The sequence below is a fragment of the Mus musculus genome, chromosome 1, assembly GCF_000001635.26.
Source record: "Mus musculus strain C57BL/6J chromosome 1, GRCm38.p6 C57BL/6J".
NCBI classification, from domain to species: domain Eukaryota; kingdom Metazoa; phylum Chordata; class Mammalia; order Rodentia; family Muridae; genus Mus; species Mus musculus.
In genome coordinates, this window is record NC_000067.6 from 177,706,710 (window position 1) to 177,718,882 (window position 12,173).

The 12,173-nt window shown below is 42.8% G+C and overlaps 1 long non-coding RNA gene across 1 annotated transcript in view; it reads right to left on the bottom strand.

Moving 5' to 3' along the window:
• The window catches only part of Gm30115, a 23,366-nt gene continuing 11,193 nt past the window's right edge, over positions 1-12,173 (bottom strand). Inside the window, exons 2-5 of the long non-coding RNA XR_373742.2 lie at positions 10,751-10,878; positions 9,710-9,748; positions 1,499-1,548; positions 1-171 (exon numbers count right to left, since the gene is read on the bottom strand). This is a non-coding gene — a long non-coding RNA (predicted gene, 30115). The remainder of the gene's footprint in view (positions 172-1,498; positions 1,549-9,709; positions 9,749-10,750; positions 10,879-12,173) is intronic.

The window sequence follows — 12,173 nt, forward strand, 5'->3', positions numbered from 1 at the left end:
GCTGGGTAGAGCCTCTCAGAGGACAGTTATGCTAGGTTCTTGTCTCAGCTGGCTGTGTCCGGAACAAACAGTTGGTCTTGGTCAAAGCAGAGAAAGCCATCCCAGTGCAGGTCCCAAACACAAGTGCTAGCAGGTCTCTTAGGGCAGCACAGCATGTTTCACTATGCCCACCTGGGTAATATCAAACCACAGTAGGTAAAATGGTGGCTGCAAGGTTAGAGGCTGGGGTGTAGACCAATGGCAGAGACCTCACCCTGGGTGCCCAAGGCTCGGGGCCCCATCCCTAGCACCACAGTGCAAAACTAAAACTGATTGCAGGATCCAGCTACTAAGGAGTGTGAGACAGGAGGATCCATGAGTGCAGGGGTTCAGGTCTCATCTCGTCTTGGCAGTACAAGACCCAACTTCCTTCTTCCTTTATGTTTTCATTTTTTTTTAAAGAATGAAAACAACTGCATTCAACCTAAAATTCCTCTCAATCAATCAATCAATCAATCAATAAATATTAAAGTATATTCAAACATATCAAGGGGCAGTCTGACTCCCAAATACCTCTGTGGTATTCCCTCTCTCTAGATGGTATCTATTTCCCAAGGAAAACAAGAATACATGAAGTTGCTTAAAGATTTCATAGACCTAAGACTTCAGTGTTTGCAAATCTCATTCCACTGTGTTGTGTTATGTTACTTAAATGCAGACAAGAATATAGGATCTGAGGGCCTGGAGAAATGGTTCAGTGGCTAAGAGCACTGGCTGTTCTTGCAGAGGACTAGGGTTCTGTTCCCAGCAGATGGCTCACAACCATCTGTAACTCCAGTTCTAGGGGATCTGATGCTATCTTCTGGCTTCGCAAAGTACCGTGCATGCATGTGGTATTCATGAACGTGTGCAGACAAAACATTCATACACAAAATAAAAATAGATAAAATTTTAGAACAAGCAAAGGAAATGTAGGCTCTGACTCAGGTGGAACCATGTGGCCTGGGGAAGTCACTGTTGCTTCCTTGCCCTTCCCCCTATCACATAGGGAGGTTGGAAAGACCAACTGACCTCCATGCTGCTGCTAACTTGTGCTTCTCTGACTCATTGAGGTTGGGTCATTAAACAGACAGTTCTACACTGAGGAGGCTGCCCAAGGCCTTCATTTCAAGTGAAGTTGTGGGAGTGCCAGTTAGTGGTAGAGTGCCCACCTACCTACCATATGCAAAACCCTGGGTTCCCTCCCCAGCAGAAAAAGTGAATTATTATATGGATGATAGGTAGATAGATTCATTATTATCATTAATATCTCAACGTTATGTTCCCATGTCTCAGAAAACAGAACAAAATCTTAAAATCCTCGGAAGACCTGGAATTCTGTCCCTCCCTCCTGCAAATTTTCTCTGTCCTCAAGCATAGTAGGTCTTTCACATTTTAGGAGTAACTCAGACCTGAGTCAGTATTAATGCAAAGCTCCTGCATTAATAATCATAATAATCTCAGACTTGACACAACTCACCTTTTGCATCTTGAAGACCCGTTGAAGCAGTTTAACTGCCACTGGAGTTACTGCAAAATTTTAAAATATATTTATCAACTCTTTGAGCATCTCATACAATTTATTTTGATCATAGTCACCCTGACTCCTCTTACTTCCCTATCCCCTCTTTTTGGTCATTTTTTTGTTAGTAAGCCATCAACTCAAATCTGTGCTATCTGTATATTCCTGGATGTAGGACCATCGCAGGGACATGGTTGACACTAGGAGCCATGACCTCATAGAAAACTGACTCTCCCTAGAAGCCATCAACTGTCCATAGCTCCTCAGTTGGATAGAGGCTCACTGACTCCCTACTTTCATGATCTTGTGCAGGAAAGTACAGTTGTGTGTCAGTTCTGTCAGGTCTAGAAGGCACTGTTTCGTTCTCATCCTCTCCAGCTGTTGGCTCTGATCAGCCTTCCACATCCTCTTCCATGTGCTTCTTGAGCCTTGGGAGGCAGGTGTGGGGAGGCGGGGCTGAGGAGGTGGGGCTGGGAAGGCAGGGCTGGGAAGGAAGGGCTGTAAAGGCAGGGCTGGGTAGGCAGGGCTGGTGGGTGGGGGTGGGGATATAAAGGCACATACTGAAAAGGGATAGGACAAGACAGCTTAAGCGTAAGGAACATCAGGAAACTGTGGGAAACGTTCACAAGTGAGTCTGTAAAGGAGCCATGAGTCAGAGATTACTGGAGGGCTTTGGCTTCTTTAAACCTTCCCTTGGAGGCTTAAAAAACAGTGTTTCCTGCCAGGAAACATTCCACAGCAGTGACTCAATCCTCACACTGACCAGTCAACTTTCAAGAAGGCTAGTTAGGAGTCCCATTGAGTCAGCGTTCCTGCACCACAGAAAATGTAAGCAGACATTATTTCCTTTCCTCTCTCTACTTTTCAGAAAAGGCAATCTCTTTGAGGGAAATGTCTTGGTAGTTACAAAGTTGAGCTAAGAGATCATTGCACCTCAAATTCTCCATCTAAAAAAAATGCTGAAGATTAGGGCTTCGGATGTAGCTCAGTGGTAGAGCATGTACTTAGCTCTGGATTCCAACATCAGCACCAGAGCTGGGGAAGATAAGAATTAGATATACTAATTCAGCCTTGTGTGATGGTGTATGCCTACAATCCCAACACTCTGGAGACTGAAGCACGAGAATCACAATTTCTTGGGCAATGTAACAATGTTCTATTTCCAACAAAGAAATTATAATATTCATCCTAAACCATACAAGATACAGAGGGTAATATCTGCTATAAAACAGCTGCTCAATCAACAATAGCAACCATTACCATCACCACCACAATCATCACATTAAAAGGCCTACCAAGATCTTGCTTTTTGACCTAACTTCCTTCTCTTTTACACCCTACATTTCTCACATATCAGCCACACACACACATATAGTAACAAGAGGTAAATTATGTCTCTTAAAAATTTATGTTGAAGTCTTAACCCCAAATACTTCAAAATGTGACTTCATTTAGAAATGGGTTGTTGAAGATATAAAGATAAAGTCAGTAGGGTGGTCCCCTAATCTAAGATGGTTAGTGTCGTTAAAAGGAGAAATCTGAACACAAAAGCATTGGGAGGGGGAGAAGGAGAAGAAGAGAATAGATAGACAGACAAACACAAACACACACACACACACAGGTTCTGACTAGACATTTTTGAAGAGGAAGGCAGAAATCAAAGTGACATGTCTATTAAGTGTTGTGTAGCTGTTTCCACTGGGTTGTGCATGACTATGGCCATCTTGAATCAGTACTGCTGTGGCCACTCATCCAGGAAGAACCTTATTAACTACCTCATGTGCCAGGTCCCACCCCTGGAGCAGAGCCAGCAGGATGTGGGTCTCCTGCTGTAGGCATAACACTTGTTTGCATAGTAATGTACATATTTTGCTTCTCATCCATCCTTCAGGGAATGTTCTCCCTGTCAAGGTTAATGATTCCACGATAATCAGAGACAGCAGGATTTTAGAAAGTAAGAATGTGTATAGTGACCCTCAGCAATAAGGTGATGCTGTGACCTTCGGAACAGCCATTAAGGCTGTGGGAAAGAACTCTGAAAACATGAGTTCATCAGAGGTTCAAGAGTACATAAATCAGTGTAAGAACTGTTATTTACAGGATTTCTCAACTATGCAAAATATAAGGATACAATATGAATTGTATGAAAGGCTTCATGGACCTGAAAGAACAGATGCAGCTGCACTAATGAGAAGAAGTTTAATCAGAAAGATATTAAAGGAGATATAATTTGATCAGTAGAGGAAAAACCTGGATCACAAAAGAGAAAGGAATAGTTAAAAAAAAAAAAAAACAAACAAGGCTCAGGTAGATGGTTAGATAGTATTAGTGACAAAATGGTGGTCTCCTCCATTGAAGCCATCAACAACTAAATTTGATCCAGGTATTCTACTCCCTAAAGGAGGTAGTTGTATGTGTGATCCAAATAGAGAGTTTGGAGATGGACAAAAGTCTGATATCAAGAAAAAAGATGAAGGTTTAATGATATTGCTACTTTCTGGGATTGCTTAATACTTTCCAATAATAAGACTTGGAGTTGCTGAGACTGAAAAGAAAAAAATTAAAATTTAAAAAGAGTATATTGAAGTAGCTAAGAACTATAAAAAATGAGCTTTAATGTTGCTTGCATTGGCATAAACAAGACTCACTAAATTGTGGGGAAAATTATAAAAGGTGCTATACTTAAAGCTAACTTTCTCACATAAAAATAGCCTCTATGTCTAGATTTGGCAACCACAAGTGCTGTGCCCAGAGAACCACATAGGACTTGCTATGTTTTTAAAAAAAAAAAAAGCACTTGCTCTCTGGTTCATTTGCTTTGAATGTGCCCTGTATTTCTATTTCTGTTTCTAAGGGTCAAGGGGCTAAGGTCATAAACGGCTGATTTGTAGAATGATCAAAGGGGAACCTGGGTACGTGATTAAAATGTTATGCAATTTCTAAGGAAGTAGTTTATGCAATCATAGTAAATAAAAGGCTGGGCTTTGGACTGTAAGACACAGCTCTCTCAAGCAGATTACAGAGCTGTCAGCTTGCATCCATCACTGACTCTCAGTCACTCTTCCACTGCTCCAATTCATCCCCTTCCTCTGGACCCTCTCTCAGGATGAGGCTGGACCTCAGCACTCAAGGAGAGAGGGAGGAGGCTCACAAGGTTTACCGAACTCACAAAGTTCCTGGTGCTCATGAGCCTCCATGCAATCCTTAGAAAAGCTATCAGAGCTATAGAAGGGGTTAATAGCTAACTGGGGTGGACTCACTGGAAGTGTAGCTGTTACTCAGGGAGCTCCCTGTTAGCACAGTCATCTGTGAGTCACCCACACTTCTGTTATTAACCGCAGAGAACTTATGCACACCCAGATGGACTTGGAGGGAGTCCTGTCTCTGGTGTATTGGCACCCTGTATGGGAGAGGGCATAAGTAGATAAATGCTTCCCCCAAGGAAAGTCAGGCAGACTCCCCCCGAAGCCTTTATCAGTATCAGTCTTGCCTTTATCAGGACCAGTTGTATTTCCAACTGTAACTTCCAGAACTGTGAAATGACAACTTTCCCTTAGGTAAGTCCTCAGATAAGGTACTTTGGTACATTAAGTTAGGAAATTAATCTGCTGGCACATGGCTTGACCTTTTCCATCTCTGTGTTCTGACAGTTCTATATTTCAAATGCCTATTTAACTGCTTGGATTATCTGAAGTCAGAACAAAGTTACTCAGTGCTGGAAAGGCACTGTGTGGCTCTGGTTCAACAGAGAAAGAGAGAAAGACAGACAGAAAGAGAGAGAGGGGGGGGGGAAGGAAGGAAGGAAGGAAGGAAGGAAGGAAGGAAGGAAGGAAATGGAAAGAAAGGAAGAAAGAAGGAGGGAGGAAGAAAACATGTGGTAATGTGGCACTTGGGAAGCAGAGGCAGGTGAATCACCATGAGTTCAGGGTGTAATGAGTTCCAGATCACCTCAGTGAAACAAAGTGAAAAATCCAACCTCCCCATCCTCATTCCTTCCTATATTTGCCCTTGATAGACAGCTCTTAACACAATTTTCAGCTACGATTAGTCCTGTCTACTCACTAGAGTATATTGTATTTCTTATACTTAAAATAAATTTATATTATATAGATTATAAATCACAACCCAATTTTTGAAGTCAATGGATGCCAGAAATATAGGTGCCCAAAGCTAGAAACAGGCATAATATTCCCCTAAAAGTGGAGCTACAGGAGGTTTTGAGCCACTTGGCATGGGTGCTGGGAACTGAGCTATGGTCCCCTGGAAGAGCATCAAGCACTTGGTGATAAACATGGTTAATCACTGAGCTGTCTCTAGCCCCAACACAGGCTTCCCTTTTTTTGCACAAAGTTGTTTCCAGTTCAAACACTCAGGTACCTACCAACTTCCTTAGGGCATCTACCGCCAGTTTTGCTCATTATAGTGTAAACTTCTCCATCCAGTTTCCATTCTGCCATGTTTTATGAAAACGCAATGCATGATTTCCAACTGAGCATGCTTGGGAATGTGTCTGCTTCTACGTGTGATGGTAAGTGTGATGACAAGCCTTTCTTACATGAGTCTGTGGGAGTTTCTCTAGTAAAAGCTCCTCGATTCCCTTTGCCTAGGGAAACACTGTACAGGGAATAATCTTTCTCCATCTACTCTTTGATTTGGTTGTGTACTTTGTGCTCATCAAAAAAAAAGAAAAAAAAACACTATTGCATTTGGTTTTGTAAACAAGCTCCATGACGCACTACTCTGTGTTGTCTTTTTGATTACTCTCAGGACTTCAAATGAAAATCTAAGCTTCCTGTAAGCCTTCAAGGAGCCCCATCAGCACAGGCAGACGCCCTGAATGATGCTTGGCTATGTGGCAGACAAAGTCTTCTGTGACTGTAGCTGTTTATTTCTCTTTGTTCAATGTGTTCATCTTTCATTTCTTTTTCTTATCTGATTGCATTGGCTAGGACATTCAGTAATGTTCAGTAAAAGTATTCTTGATTTTAGATAAATGTCAGGGCTGGGGATATAGCTTGGTAGCAGAGGCATGCTTGGTATGTGTAAGACAGATCAGTTTCCTAGCACTACAGGCGTGTGGTCTACAACCGCCTTATGGTTGTTTGAAAACATACACATTCATAGGAGAAGAAAGCCCGTTCTTTTTTTTTTTCTTCTTTCCTCTTCAAACTTTTCAATTTTATTTTTGTAATTTCACTTTTGAGAAAGAACCTGGCTATGCTGCCCAGGCATACCTCCACCTCCTGGGCTCAAGTGATGCTCAAGAGAGATCTCTCTCCCCTTCCTGGTCAATTCCTGAGCCCACAGCAGGGAAGCTGTTGAACCACACACTGAACTCTCTACTTTATTTACCGAAGCAACTAAAAGCTGCCTAACACACCCAGAACCTGGATTGTCTTGCTAGTTGTATTGTTTGCTCTTAACACACCTAGAACCTCAACTATCTTGCTAGATGCATCATTTGCTCCTGGATTTATCCTATCTTTGTTAAGCATGGTGTTCTGTCTGTTTATAGTAATTTGTTTTGAGCTTCTGAGTCCTTGCTGATGGTTATGACTAACTGTTTATCAACTGCCAAGAGATGGATATTGAAACCTCCAGCAACAATTTCAACATTACTTCAGTGTCTATTTCAAATAGATAATTTTTGCTTCCTCTTTGAAATGCTCTTACTCAAAGCACACACAAATACATCTTTCCCGATTTATTAACCCTCTTATCATTATTATTGATAACACATACAGTTTTTTAACCTATTTTATCTGATATTTATATGGCTATTTTAACCTCCTTATGCTAACTGTTGGTGTGCTATATATGTTTATAGGCTCTTGCACTTCTCTTTGTGTATTTATATTTTAGGGAAGTCTGTAAAGAGTTCAGAGTTGTGAAACAGATACTTTGTCTTTGTTTCTTGGCTCTTGTGATACTTAATCTTCATTATTAACTTGACAAGATTTGGAATCATCATAGAACGAAACTCTGTGCAGGTCTGGGACTCCACCCTCAGTGTAGGAGGTACTGTCACATGAACTGGGTGTGGGACATTCCTTTCTCTCAGTTCTTGACCCTGGATGCAATGTGACTAGGTGTCTCTCATACCGGCCACCACCCCTTCCCCACCAAGATAAACTGTAGCCCCAAACTGTGATCAGAACAAAACTTTTCTTCCTTATTTCTGGGTGTGTCAGGTATTTCATCATAACAAGAAAAGTAATGCAGTCCACGATGCCTAAAACCCTTGAAATCTCTAATCGGTGTCTCTGTGTGCTAGCGAGTTAACTGATAGCCAGGAACTCTTAGGAATAGATGGGAGCTGGTTGTCAGGGGGATCAACTGTGATTGCAGCCCTGGTTTCAGACTCACATTTTCCCATTATATAACTTGTCAGGTAAGGAGAAAGGTTCAGGCTAGAATCACCAAAAGTCAATGATATAATCACCTGTGCCTTTGTAGTAAAACTTCCATACATACTGAAAAGTATCAGGTATGGAGAGGGTCTACATAGCTGGATACATAGGTACTCAGAGGGTGGGCCGTTGGAAGGAGATGGAAGTTCTGCATGGCTTCCCACATGCCCTCTGTATATTTATCTGTACATTTTATAAAATCCTTTGTAATAAGTTAATGCAGGTACACGTGGTTTCCCAAGTACTGTGAGCTGAGCTAGCAAATTAATGAAACTCAAAGAGGGATTGGTAAACCCCAATTTGCAGCTAGCTGATCAGAAATGTAGGTGATATCAATCAACCCAAAGTCAGAAACTGCCGAAGTAAAAAGACTTTACTAGTGATGGTGGGTCTTAGAAACTGCAACTTATGAGACTCAGGATCATGGAATGCTCCAAAGAGCCATTTCCCCAAAGTAGGCAGGAAGAGTGGGAGCTTATAGTGTCTGTTGAATGTTGAGAAGGACCAGGCCATGTGAATATCAGAAGAGGAAAAAATAATATCTACACCAGATGGATGTGTCCATAAAAGAGGGATCTCAGGATACTGTTACGTGCATCCTAACCTAGACATGTCAACCATGCAGATCCCAGTCGCCTGCAATCAAAAGCTAGAGGTAATACACGTTCTCATTCCTAAGCAACAACTGGAATCTTGCATAAAATGGGGCCTAATAGCTTCCAGGCCCCACTGGAAAAGCTTTCAATGTTATTCCCATTGTAAATTTTCTTTTATTTTCACAGTGCGAACCTACAAAGTATAAATGCTGTCTGAAGTAAAAGAGTCTCATGAGACTGAATTGCTCACCCTTCAGGATCTGATACTAACTCTGGCAGTATTAGAACTGAACTGAATCACAAAGTATTGAGCTGGTATTCTCGGAAGAATTTTCCTCAAAACCTGATTGCTGGTAGGAAAAAAAAATCCACAAACATTTTGGTGACTACAGCAATGAGGCTGGAAAGATGGCTCAGCGGTTAAGAGCACTGACTGCTCTTTCAGAGGTCCTAAGTTCAATTCCCAGCAACCACATGGTGGCTCACAATCATCTGTAATAGGATCTGATGCCCTCTTTTGGTGTGGTCTGAAGACAACAACAGTGTAGTTATACACATAAAATAAATAATTTTTTTAAAAAAAGAAGTGATCTGTATCTGAGAATAAAATAAGAAAAGACAATGTGGTTTTCTTCTATTTCATAATCTCTGCCTTTTCACTAGTTCAGTTCTAATACTACCAGAGTTAGCATCAGATCCTGAAGGGTGAGCAATTCAGTCCCATGAGACTCTTCTACTTCATATTTCCTCTTTGCCATGTTTAATTATTGTGTTTACATCTCTACAATTTTATTTCTTATGAAACTATAACTTTCATTTGGGTCAAAATAAGTTTTAAAATATTCTTATGAAGAACTATATAGAAAATTTAAAATCTCCCTAAGATCTAGGAAGAACTTACTCATAATCAACCATTGGTCATGGCTTTTCAGGAGCCCTTTCCCTAAGCCTGACCTCCAGAAGATGTCACCATCTTGGAAGCAGACAGCTCCCTCTCCAGTCTTGATATCAAAGTTCCCAACAAATGAACTTTTCGTAAATTACCCAGACTTGCGCATCTGGTTACAGCAGCATAGAACAAACACATGTTAAACCCGAGAATCTCGAGGAGAAAGACCAGTCCCACAATTATCCAATTAAAGCCAGCTTTATTTAGTACTCACCAGAAAGATGACCACTAGCCAGGTCCACATTCCCAATTCCTGAAAAATGGACCCAAATTTAGGCCAGTCAAGTGCTCATAAAGGTGACCCCCCCACACACACACACAAGGCTATGGTATGTCCCACCTTCATCCAATCGGGCTAAGCTTATATTCTGATATAGTTCCTGCCTGCATATCTCCTGCCTACATGGGATTGGGCACATCTGGTGCAACTTCCGAGAAAACAGTTCTCAACTACATTATCTAATATCTAGCAGCCTGAGGAGTGTGTGGCAGGGCAGAGCTGTACCCCTTACTGAGTGCTCCCAATGCTGTTTCCTTCTCCCCTGTGAAATGAAGTTCCAAAGCCTCGCCTGAGCTAAAAATTCTACAAGGCTGTCTAGAACAGTGATGATTACAGAGCCTTGGAACTTGCAGAGCTCTCCCCGCATTTCAGAACCTGTCTATGTGGTGTTCCCATAAGAGTTATTTGAAAACTACCTTGATTTATGACTTTCTTTCATTCTCTAATTATAAAATCCTCATGGAACTGTTATTGCCATATTGAAATGTGGCATTTGGAATAGCTCATATCTGTGTGGCCAGGGCATGGGCACTCATATTTAGCTCCAGAATCAATTCTTCTCCTATTCTCTTTAAGGTAAGCGCTATGGTTTTGTAGGCTGGGCATGGTGGCACACACATCTTTACTTGAAACACTCGGGAGAGAGAGACAGGTGGATCTCTGAGTTCTAGGAACCACCTAGTCTACAAAATGAGTTCCAAGCCAGCCAGGAGAGAAACCCTGCTGGGAGGGGGAGGGAGGAGCTGTGCTTTCACACTGTTCTGCTTCAGGCTTCTGGAGCAGTAAAGGAGAGAGAACGTCCTCTCTACAGCATCCTGGAGTGGAGCCAGCCTCTGAGCTATTTAGTCTCTCACACAGCTCCTGGACTTTATTTTGGACAGCCTCAAAGCCTGTTTCTCCAGGACTCAGCACCAAGTCTGTGGTCTCAGTCGTCCCTCATTGGTCTGGTCCTTGGTGGTGATAACGAATACCTACCCTCATCCTTAAGACTGAGTCTTCCTCTCCCAACATGTACTTAGTTCTTATCAAAAGCAGCTGCATTCTTCTCTCTTCTGGGAGTCACCAGCACCCCCTATTCCTGAGTATCTGAGGGCCTCAGTTACCTTCCAGAAAAGAAGAGGAGATGTGTTAGCATACACCCTAGGCCTCTCCCATGCCAGTCGCTGGTCCAGGCCCTGGACTGCGTTGTCCCTTTATCTCTCCAGCAGTTGTGAAAGACTGATACAACCTCCCAGTACTCAAGTAAAAGGTCACATGTTTTTTGGTTCCTAAACAAGGGCCTTTCTCAAGGTCACCTAACTGAGAAGCAGGAAGAGGACAGGTTTGAAGCCTGCTCAGTCCAGTCTGAGGGCTTTGTCACCACCGAGTCCCCAGGCTTCCCAGGGACTCTAGCGTTGCTCCAGACCACAGCTGAGTGTGGGCCCTAACTTCCAGTTGCCTTTCCTGTTGCTCTGAAACCCTCCCTCCCTTCCTTTCTCCCCCCTTCCCTCTCTCCTCTCCAGCCACCTTCCTCTTTCCTCCTTTCTTCCCATTTTCTATAGGGTCTCCTGTACCTAAAACTTCAAATTAATAAGGTAGCCAAGGATGGTTTTGAACTCCTGATCTTCTTGCCTCCACTTCCCAAGAGTTGGAATTTCAGACGTGTACCACACCCAGCTGAGGAGCTACGGGAGATGGAGCCCAAGGATGTTGTGGATGGTAAGCAAGAAAAGCAAGCAAACAAGCAAGCAAGCACTCTACCAACCAAGCTATAACCCCAGCCGTATTCTTTCTTTGATGCTGGGGACTGAACACAGGGCCTTCAACATGCTGAGTGTACTAGGCTACAGAGGCCCAGGGCTACTGAGGAACTTCCCAGAGCTGCTCACCAACCTCAGGGTCACAGCTCTGCCATCTCCCCTGGTGGGGTCCCTTACTTACACATCATGATGCAAGTCAGCCTCTGGAGAGAAGCAAAGTCTGGGGGTCACACAAGCTTAAAGGCAACGTGGCCAATGGATAGCTTGTGCTGCGGCCTGGTCCTCATTGCTCTCCTATTCAGTGTTGTGGATCTACCCCTTAGTAGCTTCCATGGAAAAGCTCTCTCTGCCTGGGAGTCTGGAGTCATTGTTTAAATGCCTTTGTTTCAAAGCTAAGTTTAAAACAACTAAACTGAAATGGGCTAACGGCGGCTGCCACAGATGCTGCGGCTGTGGAGATTTGCATTATACACAAAATAGGATGTAACGATGTCACTGGGCATTTATCAAAATCACAGCCGTTAGGCAACAAAGGCTCTGGAAATCATGACTGCACTTGGAGGCATCTCCCAACAATGCCTCCTCTCAGGAGGGGCCCCAAGACCACCGCTGACAATTTCCTTCAGGCCTCATCAATGTTTTTCGTTGTTTAAAGACAC